This window comes from Aotus nancymaae, unplaced genomic scaffold (genome assembly GCF_030222135.1).
Source record: "Aotus nancymaae isolate 86718 unplaced genomic scaffold, 86718_ANA_hifiasm-v0.15.2.pri h1tg000032l_0, whole genome shotgun sequence".
In the NCBI taxonomy this organism is placed as follows: domain Eukaryota; kingdom Metazoa; phylum Chordata; class Mammalia; order Primates; family Aotidae; genus Aotus; species Aotus nancymaae.
This window is the reverse complement of record NW_026988445.1, coordinates 2,653,582-2,668,147: the sequence shown is the minus strand read 5'-3', so window position 1 is coordinate 2,668,147 and position 14,566 is coordinate 2,653,582. Positions and strand designations below refer to the sequence as shown.

Genomic DNA, 14,566 nt, shown 5'->3' with positions numbered 1-14,566 from the left:
GTCAGGACATGTAGAAAGATGGAGAAATCAGTCTGACACGGTGGATCATGCATGTAATCCCAGCACTTTGCACTTTGGGAGGCCGAGGCAGGCGGATCACAAGGTCAGGAGTTCAAGCCCAGCCTGGCCAATATGGTGAAACCCTGTCTCTATTAAAAATACAAAAATTAACTGGACATGGTGGTGGGCACTTGTAGTACCAGCTACTTGGGAGGCTAAGGCAGGAGAATCGCTTGAACCCGGGAGGTGGAGGTTGCAGTGAGCTGAGATCGCGCCACTGCACTCCAGCCTGGATGACAGAGTGAGACTCTGTCTCCCCCAACCCTGCCAAAAAAGAAAAAGAAAGATGGAGAAATCATGGCTAGAAGTAAGTTGGGTGGGTGGTGGGGTGGAGAGGCTGTGCCTCTGGAGGAATGGAACCAGCTACTAAGTGACTAGCTGGTGGGTAGCGTGGATATGCTGGATGGATTCACATCTTGGGCAGAACAGAGTGGAAGGGTGTGAGATTTTGTCACATGATTCAGAACAGCACACAATTTAAAACATGAGTTGTTTATTTCTGGAATTTTTCATTTAATGTTTTTGAGCTGCACTTGATTATGGGTAACTGAAACTGCAGCTAAGAAAGAGACTACTATAAAGGGAATATTTTATTTTATTTATTTACTTTTTTAGAGATAGGCTCTCACTTTGTCACCCATGATGGAGTACAGTGGCTCCATCATGGCTCACTGTAAGCTCAACATGCTGGGTTTAAGTGATCTTCCTGCCTCAGCCTCCTGAGTAGCTGGGACTACAGGCATGCACCACCATGCCTGGCTAATTTTTTGATTTTTTTTTTTTTTTGTAGAGATGAGGTCTTGCTATGTTGTCCAGGTTGGTCTCCAACTCTTGGGCTCAAGTGATCCTCTGCTTTGGCCTCCCAATATGAAAGGAACATTTTAATTACAGAGTAGACAGAAGAGGAAAAGACCAGGAAGAAAGAATGGAGAAATTGAAAGGAGACACTCTGCAATGTTGTTAAATAGTTGTAAACCTGTTTTCTTCAGGGAAGTTGCTTCCCTGAATTTGTCTGTTCCTGACACTCTTGGAGTTCTCTAAAGTGGTTCAGCATTGATTTTAGATGAGGCTTCTTCTTCCTCTTTTGTCCAGTCCAACTAACTTCCCATTTTGGTGAATGAGATTTGGATCAGTTGTAGTAAGCAATAACAATGACATATAGAAAAATAAGATGCAAGCAAATAATAACAAAATTGTGCTTTGAAAATGGTTTTCTGCAGCTTGTAGATAAACATGCACGAATAATGTCACCCTACTCTCCCAAATTTTACGTGCAATTTTGTCTTAGCTCAATTAACTTCTTTTTTATAAAAACGTTTTTACGTCCTCAGCAGTGTTAGATATTCCCCTTCTTTGCACTAAGAGAAAATGTTTAGCTTTGTCTTACTCCCTTGTTAATAGAGTTAACAGGGTGATCCTCAGCAAGGTCTTTCACTTCTTTTATTTAAGTATTCTCTTGTATAACTGGGGATATTAGTTTCTGTCTTGTAAGACAGTGGTCAAATAACACATGTACAGCTCTTAGAACAGTACCCTTCATTAGTGAGTATCAAGATTATCGATATTATTATTGTTATTGTCTTGCTTACAAATTCTTTCATCTGTGTAAGTCTTGTGTCTGATTTCAGGTTACAAACTTCTTTTGGGTAAAAGAGAGACTGTTTCTTTCTCTCCTATATTCCTTAGCTTAATCCTAAGCGTAAACTTTTAATAATTATGTATTTCTTAATTGTTGGAATTAGAGTGATACACCAGAGTCCAGAGAACTCATGGTGCCTTGCAACATTTCCCTGAAGCATTCCAGGCAGTAAAAGTGTGAAGGTAAATGATAGTTCTGAACCCAGAGACTCCCATATTTGGTTGGAAAAACCAGGGGCCTCTGGAACTTTCTGAAATGGTCATAAGAAATATTTATAGCTATAGGCAAACTCTTTTTCAACAAATAACATGAAAAAGAAACTGTTTTTATTCTAAGCTCTAAGAAGGCCAGTGTTTTAGGGGTGCTGGATTCTAGCACATCTGGTGAATTTGGGGAATTTTTAGTTTTTCTTCTTGTTGTTTTATTTTAGCAGTAGGATTTGAACTTAAGCTCTGCTTCATTTCTATGTCCTGAATTAATCTTATCTGGGACAATGTTGGTTTCTAGTTGGTACAAAATCAGCCTGGGAATACTTTAGTGCGACTTTGCAGACTCTATTCAAGGAGGTAAAGGAATACGGGACCTAACGAGACTATGAAATTGTAAAGATAGCTTCATCTCTTTTGTAAACATTTTGGGATGAGTGAGACCTCACATACGTATTACTAAATAAATGCCTCCTTCACCACAAAACCATCAAATATTTCAAGAGAAATGAAATCCTTCAGACCCCGATTCTTTTACACTTGACTCATCAGAATCTTCTTTTGTAAGAGCAACTTGATAGTTAAGAATCCCACACAGCCTTTATTCTTGAAGTGGGAGGTCACATTTTTGCCAGTGCTCATTGCAACTTGAACTGAGAGAAGCTCAATTTCAAATTTGGAGCCCACAACCTTGAGTGAGTTGTAATGCTGGTAAAATCTATTCTCCCTGCAAACTCATTCAAAGACGATGCTTGGGATTGTATGGACAGCATAGAAAAACATGTGTTCTAGGGAAGGAAGGAATTGTTAGGCTAGTTAAGATGTGTCCAGGGGGTCAGGTCACGGGCAGAACTCAGTCCCTGCTGGGACGTTCTGGGAAAGATGGGAAGTGGAATTCCAAGGTAGTGAAACCATGTGCCAAATTGGGAAAGGACTAAAACAGTGGTTGTGGACAGGGTGAATGAGTTTTGTGCACTGAGCTGTCAATGAATTCTCCACAGTGAACACTCACTGTATGTATTCATTCAATAAGCAGATACAATGAACAAAGATTATACAAATACTGGAAATATAGTAGTAAGCAAGGCAGAAGCTCTCTCCTGTCAGAGGTAAGCAAAGCTGGGCACTGGTTAAGGTGGTAAGGACAGATTTTAATCAGTAATAACTATCACGATAGGGAAAAAAGAGTACAGCATGAACTGAACTCAACTTCAGTTTGTACATTGGCAACTGGGAGTCTTAAAGGTAGAATGAAGGAAAGGATGGAGGTGAGCAAGGGCTTAGTACCATCAGGGAAATGAAAAAATACAAAAAGTGGGAAGGAAAGGTTGGTCCATGAAAAACCCTTCTGGTTTTGCTAACTTGTGCTGAATGAAGTTAAGCTCCTACCTTCCCACAGAAACTGGAAGACTGCTAGCACTCTGTCTTCATGTGTTAGCTGGAACGAACAGTGAATTCTTTTGGCAGCCTTGAGTTTTTCTCAAGTTAGCACTTTCAAGGGGACTAGGATCATCCTAGGGGTATGTCCTTGTGCTGTTAGAAACTGTGTTAGTGCATGATCAAGTCTTTATCAGCCAAAAGAGGGCTCAGATCATGGGCAAATTTATTCTGGAGGGCTGGAGTTTGGTCAAGAAGAGAGTCTTTCTCTTTTCCCTTGTGAAACTTCATTCTATCCAGATATTATAGGATACAACTTTTTGTTTCTTTGTTTTTTGGGTTTCTTTTTTGAGACAGGGTCTCACTCTGTTGTCCACACTGGAGTGCAGTGGCACAATCTCAGCTCACTGCAGCAGCCTCAACCTCCCAGCGCAAGTGGTCCTCCCACCTCAGCCTCCTGAGTTGCTGGGACCACAGGCATGCGCCACACCATGTCCTGTGGCTAATTTTTATGTTTTTTTGTAGAGACAGCATTTTGACATGTTGCCTAGGCTTGTCTTGAACTTGTGGGTTCAAGCAATCTGCCCGCCATGGCCTTCCAAAGTTCTGGGATTACAGGTGTGTACCACCATGCCCAGCTGAGTTATGCTTTAATGAAATATCTGATGAAATCTTTTCATATTTCTTTATGATAGAGTGCTCATTCTATACTTCAGATGTTCCTACCAGGATTGGCAAAGAGGAAACTTATCAACTTTCCATGAAATAATGTGGGAAATTCATGCAAGAACCACACTGAGTCAGGTGTAACATGTAAATGAGATCCTCCTGTTTTGGGCATGCTTGTTTCACCGTGCTCAAAGCATCTGCTAAGATCTCAATAGTCCGCCTTTCCATTGGGCATAGCAGAATGATCTACATAGGTCATGTTCCTGGTGTATGTCGTATTCTGAAGGTCTGAACTCTTCACAATCAGTGATTCAGATAAGTTATTTTAAACACATGCACACATTTCCTTCCACATTTTAATTTTGACAGATGACTTGAACATTTTCAGAAGCAACTGCGGCCCTGTCTTGAGGTAACTTCTGACTTCAGTCTCCAAGAACCACCTTCCTACCATTTTTGTGTTTTCAAAGTGGGAAACTCGTGATGTCAGGACATAATACAGTATGAGCAAACGTGGAACCTGAGTTCTGGTTTCATCTCAGTCACACTATCTCTAAGATACAGGACAAGTCAACCCTTTGAGGTATCAATTTCCTACTCTCAATTCAGTGGGATGAGTGCAATGAGATGTACCCAGATGGAAGAGCACTGTGGAGACCAGAACATGCTATGCACATGCTAATTTCCATGTACTTCATAAGCATGCGTTGAGCTTGAAGAACACAGCACTGGATTAGGTACTGTGGGTGAGGCAAATTATGTAGAAGACTTGATTCCTACCCTTAAGATACTGACAATCAATTGGAATTGATGATATAAAGAGCTAAAAGTGAAACACAGTATTACTACAATTTTTGTTGTTGTTTTGTGTTTATTTTAGCGGAAGGAGTTGAAAGGAGCATCAATACTCATTTTTTTTTATTTTGTTGTAAGTTCTATATCAGAGTGGCTATAAAGCATACTTATATTTAATATGCATTATGATTGATTAGTACACAGGACGCAAAGTTAGGTAGTGATCTGACCACATACACAAGGAGATCCAGACACATCCTTCTCTGCTGCAGTGTGTGATGATGATGAGGGGGCCAAGTGGTGTCTGTCTCCATGCGGCCTTTTGCTCAGAATGATGATGACTGATAGGCTCTCGCTGGAGAACATGACCATTCAGAAGAGACTTTTTTCTTCTAAGAGAGGTATTAGGTTCTCAAAGTGGATCAAAATCTTCTTTCTTCCTCATCTTTGGCTAAAAGTTTCACTTATTTGTAAATTTAAAAGCAACTGAGGTTCAAAGTCCTGTTAGTTCACAGTCCTTGACTTCTTGTCTATTCTGGCCCCTTATCAATAGTCTTCAGAGGGGGCTGTGGCAATATAAAAGGAGCAAAGAGCTATTGTGTGTATCTCAGAGAGGTCCTTGGCATTCCACACCTGACATGCCAGGTCGTCTCCCTTCCACCCTGTTGTCCTCACATGAAGCAGTGTTTAAGGACTGCATCTGCAGAAAGTGCAAAGCAGTGAAGCGGTTGGGACACAGTGTTCCTCCGGTCTGCTTTTCTCTAGTGTGAAAATTATGCTGCATCCCTCTGGGAGAAGCATTTGCAGCTAGGAAGGGCGTGGTGCTCATAACAAAAACTCAGTGAAAAGCCAAAATTGATGAAAATCCTGGGCCTGATTTTCCTTTGCTTTGAAATGCATACTGTTGTAAGGGCAAGTGACCTTCTGTTATTGATAAAATACCTTGAACATTTCTTTCACAGTCTGTTGCTGCCATGCCTGACCGAGCAAATCCTGCTTACTTCCTCTGGTCCCTAGAGGAACGCCTCAGGACCACACCGGAAAAAGTGAATGATCGATTAATGATGAAATTGGCCAACTTGCCAATAATGATAAATTGCTTTGTTCATCCTACAGCAAGGATGCCAGCTCAGTGTGTTGTCCATGCCTGGAGACAAAGGATGAGAACCCTGCTCACAATTAACATAGATGAGCTTTCAGACCTATAATGAGCACAACAATGAGTGACTCACATGTCTGTCTTGTTTTTGACCAACTTAAAATGTTTCACACAGCCTCAAGATCAGATATTTATATTTGCAGAAGAAGTGCAATGGTAGCAGTCAAAATCTGGTCACAGCAGGCTTTTTCCTCTTTTATTTGGGTGGATGTGAGTGTCGTGGATGAACATTCAAATTTTAATGTGTATAAAACTCTCTGAAGACAACAAAACCACTGGAAGATCCACTAGGAATCTGCAGTCCCCTTGAGAAAATAAAATCTGCACATGAAACAACGTAAAAATAAATACAAAACAACATGTCAACAGGACAAACTGACATACACAGTCACTATTTTTACTCAGTATTTTTGAAATCGTGGAATGATTATTTTTTAAATTTAAGAGTAGCAATTACCCTGTACAACATTTTAGAAATAAGTAAATCTAATAAATAAAGATGAAAATAACTATTAGCTACAATCTACCCCCCAGGAAAAAGAAAAGAAACTATTTGTGGGTAATGATAAAGGAGAACAAAATTTTAAAATAAAAAGAGGAGCAATCATTTAATATTTTAATGTAATTATTTCTGTGCTTTAAAAAAACCTTGTAACTTTATTCATGGAAGAGGACTTAGCCCATAATCTCTTTATCTTTTTTTAAAAAAATTTAATTGTGATAAAATAGACATCATATAAAATGTACCATCTTAATCATATTTAAGTGTACAGTTTGGTAGTGTTAAGTACATTCACATTGCTGTGCAACTAATTCTGGTCTTTTTAAAAAAATATGTGCTCATTGATATGGTAGATTTTTTATTATACTTATTTTTGTAAGTAACATTTTTTTCTTAGTGTCAAAAATAATCCATGTTCAGTACAGAAAACTTAGAAAATACCATTAATCTAATCCTAAGAAAGGGGTAATGTTAAATTTTACTGGTTTGCCTTCCACCATCTTTCTACATGAGTACATGTATAGACGTAGGTCTGTATGTATACATCATTAATATTTGCATCTATAAAGACAAAATTACGTCAAAGATATCACATGCCTTTTCCTTTAGCACTATTTTATGAATTATGAAAATAAATACATCTGTGTATATAGTTTTCTTTTCCTTCTTTTTTTTTAAAGACAGGGTCTTGTTCTGTCACCCAGGCTAGGGTGCAGCAGGGCAATCATAGCTCACCAAAACTAGGAACTCCTGGGCTCAAACAAAAAGACTTAGAACCGCTGGGCTCAACTGATCCTCCCTCCTCTGCCTCCCGAGTAGCTAGGACTACAAGTGCACACCACTGTGCCTGGCTAATTTTTAAAATTTGTTTATAGAGACAGAGTCTCGCTATGTTGCTGAGGCTGGTCACTCCTGGCCTCAGCAATCCTCCCACCTTGGCCTCCCAAAGAACTGGAACTGCAGGCTTGAGCCACCATGCTCAGCCTTGTGTATACAGTTTTGCTGCCTGATTTTTTTCCCCTCGTTTTCCACTGCAGTATGAGCATTTTGTGGTTACTATCTATGAGAAGGCTGGAGTAATTTAAAGTAAAGGAAGGAAGTGAATTTATGATGAGAAAGCTTTCTGGAGAAGGCCCTGAAGCACCCTCATCCACTGCCCACCTGTTGGCTACCTCCCAGGTGCTTAGTCTCTGAGACACTTAATAGACTGCAGGCTTTCTACCATAGGCATCGGTCAAGGGCAAGTTCCATGGGTTGTAGTGCAGTAGGCCCACCCGACTGCTGACAATCAGGCTTCCTACCTCTTGATTTCTGTCTGGAAATGCCCTCTTGTCAGGTTATAAGATAATGGTGCTCTTTCTGGGCAGTGGGCGTTGAAGGCAAGAAGAGGTGATATTGAAAGGCAATTGCTTACCTGCTGCCTACTGAGATATTATGTTTCAGGATACACAAGAGAACTTTAAAATATTCCTTAAAATATAAAATCATTTCAAAAAATTCCAAGTCGTCAGGAACAAGTATCACGTTGGCCAGATTATAGAGTTAGAATGGTATCCTGGGGCTTGACAGATTGAGACTCTGAGTTCATGGTAGTTCCCTTTAGTCAGAGAGTCATATAAACTGATACCTATCACTCATCACTAATCATTTTATCCAGTAACTACAGATAAGCTGAGCGATTCCCTATCAGGTTCTTGGAAGGGGAGAAGGGGTAGCATGTGTGACTGAGGTCATAAAAATTTGGTTACTATGAAAAACTCTGAATATATACAAACTTCTCAGTGGAAAGTGATCTGGTACTAGATTTAATTTTTTTTTTTGTATTTTGTTTGAATGGAATCTAAGACAATCACTTAACTTTCTCTGTGCCTTGGGTGCATTTTCAGTGTAATAGGCTTAATACCTCCCAGTTTACCTACTAGGATTTTTGTGAGGCTTGAATTTGTTAATATATATGGAAACACTTTGAAAATTTAAAACACAATATAAAGATATTATTAGCTAAGGGATTTTATTTTAGAACTTCGTAAAATAATTTGGAAAATGAATTAAGAGAACTAGATTTGTTTTCCATGTGGATTCAAGTAGCTGATTGGCTGTTATGTTTAGAAGTATGTGGGAAATTTTTTTTGTAGATACATATTTATACAAACCTCTCACAAGAAAAATTAAACATCTTTATGGAAGCTAAAAAAGTTGATCTCATGGAAGTAGAGAGTAGAATAGTTCTTTCTAGGGTCTGGGAAGGGTTGGGGGAGGGGAGATATGGAGAGATTGATTAAATGTTACAAAATTACAGCTAGATAGGAGGAATAAGTTCTAGTGTTCTATAACACTGTAGGATGACTATAGGTAACAATAGTTTGTTATATACTTCCAAATAGCTAAAAGAGAGAATTTTAGGATTCCTAACACAAATAAATGAAAAATGTTTGAGGTGATAGATATGCTAATTACCTTGATTTGATTGTTATACACTATATGTATCAAAACATCACTATGTACCCCATAAATATGTAAAATTATTATGAGTCAATTAAAAACAAGAAAAAGTTTAAAGCATTAAAATGAATTTCCCTAGACTTAGGATGAAAAACATTGAGCATCTTTAAAGGGATAAAGCAGTAAAAACAAATTATTTAAAAAAAAAAAAAGTTATTCTGTATATAGCCTAATTTTGTCTTCTTATGATCATGTTTCAATTTGCATTCAGGCACCTGGTTGCGGCTGAGGGCAGGAACTGTGCATTAGTTATAGTCCCATCTTTGGTGCCAGGACAGCATCTGGCATATAGTAGGCATTTAATATTTATTGGATGAATGAATGAAAGCTGGTACTCAACATAGGTTTTAAGTGTTTAGCAGGTGAGACATTAGGCTACTGACATCTATTAGAAAAACTGCTATGTACTAGTTAGAGTACTAGGCTTTAGTTCCATATGCTATAATGTTTATCAAAAATCCTTGGTAAACGATTCTATTAGTTATTATATGATAATGACTCCGTTCCCCAGACACAAATATGAAATATGGGTGTACAGATAGACCATGGACTATTTTGTAGAATTCATCCAAGCTATGAGACACATATACCCATCTACCTATCTACTCAGTAAATACGTACATGAAATGGACAGACAAATACATACATGAAACACACACATATGACATATATTCTCACTGCCTAGTTTGATTATAGAAACCAATAATTTTGGGGCTACTTTGGAAAGAACATTCTTGTTTTATAGTTGAAGAGATGTTGAGTGACTTTGCTTAGGGCAACATGCAAGATTTGTAGCGTCTGACTTCCTTTAATGAGTATATAAGGGGCCTGAACTCTGATTTGGGCTGGAGTCCAGGACCCTGTACTGGGTAGGTGAGTGGACGGAGTGTTACATGGCTACAAGCCATGGAAGTAAAGTTCGAGTTCCAGTAGTGGCAGTCCATATCTAGCATATTCCAGAAAGCAAACAAGCAAAAGCAAAAGATCAGTGTGGTGGATATTAACATGGTAACACCCACATCCCCTTTAGGAAGAGAGGACTGATTTCTTTAGCTGGAAGACCCCAGGCTGTCAGCTGCATTAGGGAATTGCCTCTGCAGAAGAAACTCCTTTCTGGGAGAGCCTAAATCCAATGACTGCTCAAAATAGGAGGATAAAGGTATGGTCTCCCGCTGTCAACTTGGAGCAACTCTGAAGAGTGACTCTGGCTTCAGAGCTCCAAGTAGGATGAATTGAGGACTGCATCAAGACTGGATCACAACTCAACTGCTCCCTCTGCTACTTTCTGCTTCCCTTCCCTGCATGTTGATTCGAAGACTTCCCAAATAAACACCTGCAAGCTAATTTCCATCTCAGAGTCTGTTTCCCAGCATATGACTTGTGTCCCAAGCCCCGACCCATTTTCCTGGCTGACAGTCTGCATTTGATCATTTCAACGACCTTGTGAGGTAGAGAGGACAAGTATTTTTGGCCCACTTCATAGATTTGGAAACTGAGACTGACAGCGGGTTAGTGACATAAACAAGAACCCACAACTAGTATGTGGCAGAATAAGAAATCTGACCTGAACTCTTGATCCCTGGCTTAGTACCCTTCTAAAACATGTGAAAACAGCACTGTACTAAAAAAATAAAAGATGGGGATTTATGGGAAAATCCCAGCCAGGGAGGCAAGAGCATTGCTGTAAGGATCTGCTGAATCCTTAGATGTGTGATTAGACACAAATGATATAGATGTGTGACCATGGAAAGCTGCAGCAAGGGGACGTCAGCTGACCTGGGAACTCTCAGAGGCAGTGGAGATAAGGAGTGTGGGGGTTGTAGAAGTCACTGTGCTCTCCCCGAGGGGAAACAGTGAAAACTGAGGCCCGTGGCAGTGTCTCGGATTGGTAGCTCTAGCCCCAAACCGAAGAGCAACTTTTCTGTGCCAAACTTCATGGGCCTACCTGAATTACACCACTTCTAAAAGATAGTAATCTTTTGTTAAAGGATAATGTTCTCTTTGGTCACACTAATTACACACACGGAAATGCAAACATTTGCACATATAATTTTATAGCATCTGTATATAATTTATATTATCTATATGTAATTTTATAGCATATATACTGTGTGTATACATGCCACATTTATGTGTATATGTGTATAGTGTGCTGTGTGCGTGTGTGTATGCGCATATGTATGTAACATTTTCCCCCCTATCGATTGCTTTTCATGGCTTGTCCCTCAAACTATTCTACAAGCATCCGGTGTTTTGGCTGCATGGACGATTTCCAGATTAGTCTCGATTACATTTATTTCTAAGGGATGTCGGTGTGTTCTGAGCACACGCATGAGAGCGGAGCCGAGCAGAGCGCGGCGAGCTAAGTTTTCTCACGGGCTCTTTTCCCCCCTGCAGCCCCCTTGGCGCCCGCCCTGAGCGCTCGCAGGCAACCGAGGCAGCGTTCTTCCGGATGTGCCAAGCGCCGCCCGCCCGCTCCTCCAGCTCGGCCCCTTCCCCTGCAGCAGACCACACAGCTCAAGACGACGATGTGACAGAGAGAAAACAAGCCCCTCTCTTGTCTGCGACCCGCGAGGCGACCGCGGCGAGCAGGCAACCGGCTCCCCATTCCGATTAGGCAATTAGCTGATTGCTGCCCGCCCGCAGCCCGAGCGAGCGGTGCGCGGGGATCTCGCTGCCTGCCCACCTCTCCTGCAAACAGAGGCACGTTCTCCGACTTTGATAGCTCCCTGGGTTCCTGTGAAAAACAACCACAGCGTTTCCAGAGTGTGTTTCTCAAATACCAGCGTCAGGGGATCGCAGAATTACAGCAACAAATGTTACGAGGTAATGTTTCCAAATAGACACGCTGAAAAATAATCCAAATAGGGCCATTAAAGAATAATCCTCATTAAACCCAAACCAAACCAAACACAATCATTCTTAAAAGTGTATTAAAGGGGGAGAAAAACACCAAATATTTTAAGAGAAGATTAATAATTTGCTCATTAATTTGATTGGATAATTACACATCCTTGGTCTTTCCAGAGTAATGCATTTAAAAAAAAGTTATTATTTAAAATGCTTTTTAGATTTGTCCCATACAACGTGCACATCAGGTGTGCAGAGAGCTTTTTAGCATGCAAAAATGGATCACAATATTAGACAACGTGCTATTTTTTTTCTACAAGAAGGCAGCCTTTCCTAAAACATTAATCTGCTGCAAAAAGATGCTTCTAATTTAGAAGAAATTAGACGTGGAATCTACTCAGCAAACACCTCTGCTAACGCTTCATTAGTATGTATTTTCACATAATTCAATTAGCCAAAACACATACGCATGCTAGCAGAGCTGTTCACTGCTCTGGGAGTGTCAGCAAGGCTTTAAGCAGATCTGAAACAAAATTGCATAAATGGCATGTAAAGCTCTGTGCATACAAAGATACCTTCAGGGTTCTAATAAATTCATGAAACTTTTTAAAGTATGATTTCCTAGCAGGCAATCACTTTTAATTAACAGGATCACCTACAGCAACACATGTCCTTCAAAAACTTACATTATTTTTTCTTTTTGAATTTCAAAGTTTCTGTAGTAAAAGTTGAATAGCTGAGTAGCTTAACCTCAAAAGGATTCCAGGCTTTTATGACAGTTATAAATCACTGTGGTGCCTTCTTTATAAGAAGAAAAGATTCTTAACACAACAGAGAAAGAAGGAAATCTCTTTTTAGTCATAGCTAGAAGCAAGCATTTTCTCCAAAGGTCAAAAAACTTTTCCTCAGTTAAAGAATAATTTTAAGGACATTGCAGCTACTTGTACAAGTAATCTCTTGTAATTTACTCTATGAATTAAACATTCAATTTCCAGGATTGTGGTTCCACGCGGGATGGACTCCTCTCTTTCTGGAGCTGGCTTTTTAGAGTTTTTTTTCCAGTTTAGTTTTTAGTAAACATGGGCCAGGGCTGAATGCAGTGTCTCATACTTTATGAGCCCTTCTCCTTGAGGAAAAAATCAGAATCCATACATTTGCCAAAAGATTGATTTGAGTGCTTCTTGCAGTTTCTTTTTCACACCTTTGTTTGAAAGAAGGGACATGCTCATAGGCTGTGCTAATGGTTGGGTTGCAGAAATCTGAAAAAGAGGCTGATGATTCTGAGACAAGGGAAGAGTAAGGGACACCAAAAAGAAACTTGTGGCTGGGCACGGTGGCTCATGCCTGTAATTCCAGCACTTCGGGAGGCCAAGGCGGGTGGATCACCTAAGGTCAGGAGTTCGAGACCAGCCTGACCAATATGGTGAAATACATCTTAAGGGGAATAGGAAACTACTTTTCCCCTTCTTTACTAAAAATACAAAGAATTAGCTGGGCATGGTGGTGGGTGCCTGTAATCCTAGCAACTCAGGAGGCTGAGGCAGGAGAATCACTTGAACCCGGGAGGCGGAGGTTGCAGTGAGCCGAGATTGCACTCCAGCTTGGGTGACAGAGCAAGACTCTGTCTTGGGAAAAAAAAAAAAAAAGAAACCTGTTCACCATCCCTCCTTTTGTCCTCAAGGAACTGGGTTTAAGGGTGAATGCAGTTCCAACAGCACAACTTGGTGGAGATACTTCTCCACCCCTTCCTGCCTCCCTGCACCGTCCCCTCCCCCTATGCTTTCCTCTAGATTAGGAGGTTCCCTTTGCTTTGTGATTTCCCAAAGTGCAAGGGGGTAATCAGGGAGACATTTTGAGAGTGTAGAATTAGGATGGTGACTTTTGCTTTTCTGAAAATCTGTGAAGATACCTGCAGGGTGAAAATTGCATTGTCTTGAACATTGGGGTGAAGGGTGGGGAGCAACCTTTACAGGTGGATGTAGCAATACTGTTCACCACCACCACCACCACTCCCGCCCCCCCACCCCCCCCGCCGGGGGGCCCTTGGAAAAGCCAGTCCTCATTTCTCACCTGGGTGACTTGCACCTGCCTCTAGTATTGCTCCTCTCAAACCCATTCTCCACATAAAGTTCATTCATTGGTTTTTTTTGAGGAATCATTCTGGCCACAGACTGTATTAGGTGTTAGGGATACACGACCATTTTAAAACATAAATCTGGTCATTTCCTTCCAAGCTTAACTCCAGTAGTTTCCTATTCCCCTTAAGATAAAATCTAAATGCTTGAAATTGGCAACATTCCTGATGATCTTACCCCTGGCTTGCATTTCTAGCCTTAACTTTTGATCCTCTTTTGCTTCTCAATTTGACTTGGACTATTGGGCTCTGCCCCTAACAAAAGGGCCATTTTCTTTCTCATATTAGGAAAAAAAGGCTTTGTAGTTCTGTTCTTTGAAAGATCCTTTCCCCAATTTTTCTCAGTTTGAGTCAAAGGTCACCCTAGTTCATACCTACTCATTCTCTAAGTTCCCACCTAATAATCACCCCTTCACATCCTTTAGGAAGCCCTCCCTGACTCCCCCAAACTGTAGACCCTTCTAGGTACTCTCAATGCATGCTCTGTTCATTTCAGGGGGAACCCTCATTCATTCAGTGAGTATTTATTGAATTCTGTGTCAGGCACTGTTCTGGGGATAAACTGATTAGCAAGAAAGGCCTGTGTTCTAATGGAGCTTATATTTTAATGAAAGACAATTAACCACAACATAACTATTCAAATAATTAAATAAATAAGACAATTTGCAACTGT

The 14,566-nt window shown here is 40.4% G+C and overlaps 1 long non-coding RNA gene across 1 annotated transcript in view; it reads left to right on the top strand.

The window, feature by feature from the left end:
• Positions 1–11,346, top strand: part of LOC135277465 (uncharacterized) — an 88,500-nt gene extending 77,154 nt beyond the window's left edge. Inside the window, exon 4 of the long non-coding RNA XR_010345069.1 lies at positions 11,307–11,346. This is a non-coding gene — a long non-coding RNA (uncharacterized LOC135277465). The remainder of the gene's footprint in view (positions 1–11,306) is intronic.
• The last annotated feature ends 3,220 nt before the right edge of the window (positions 11,347–14,566 follow it).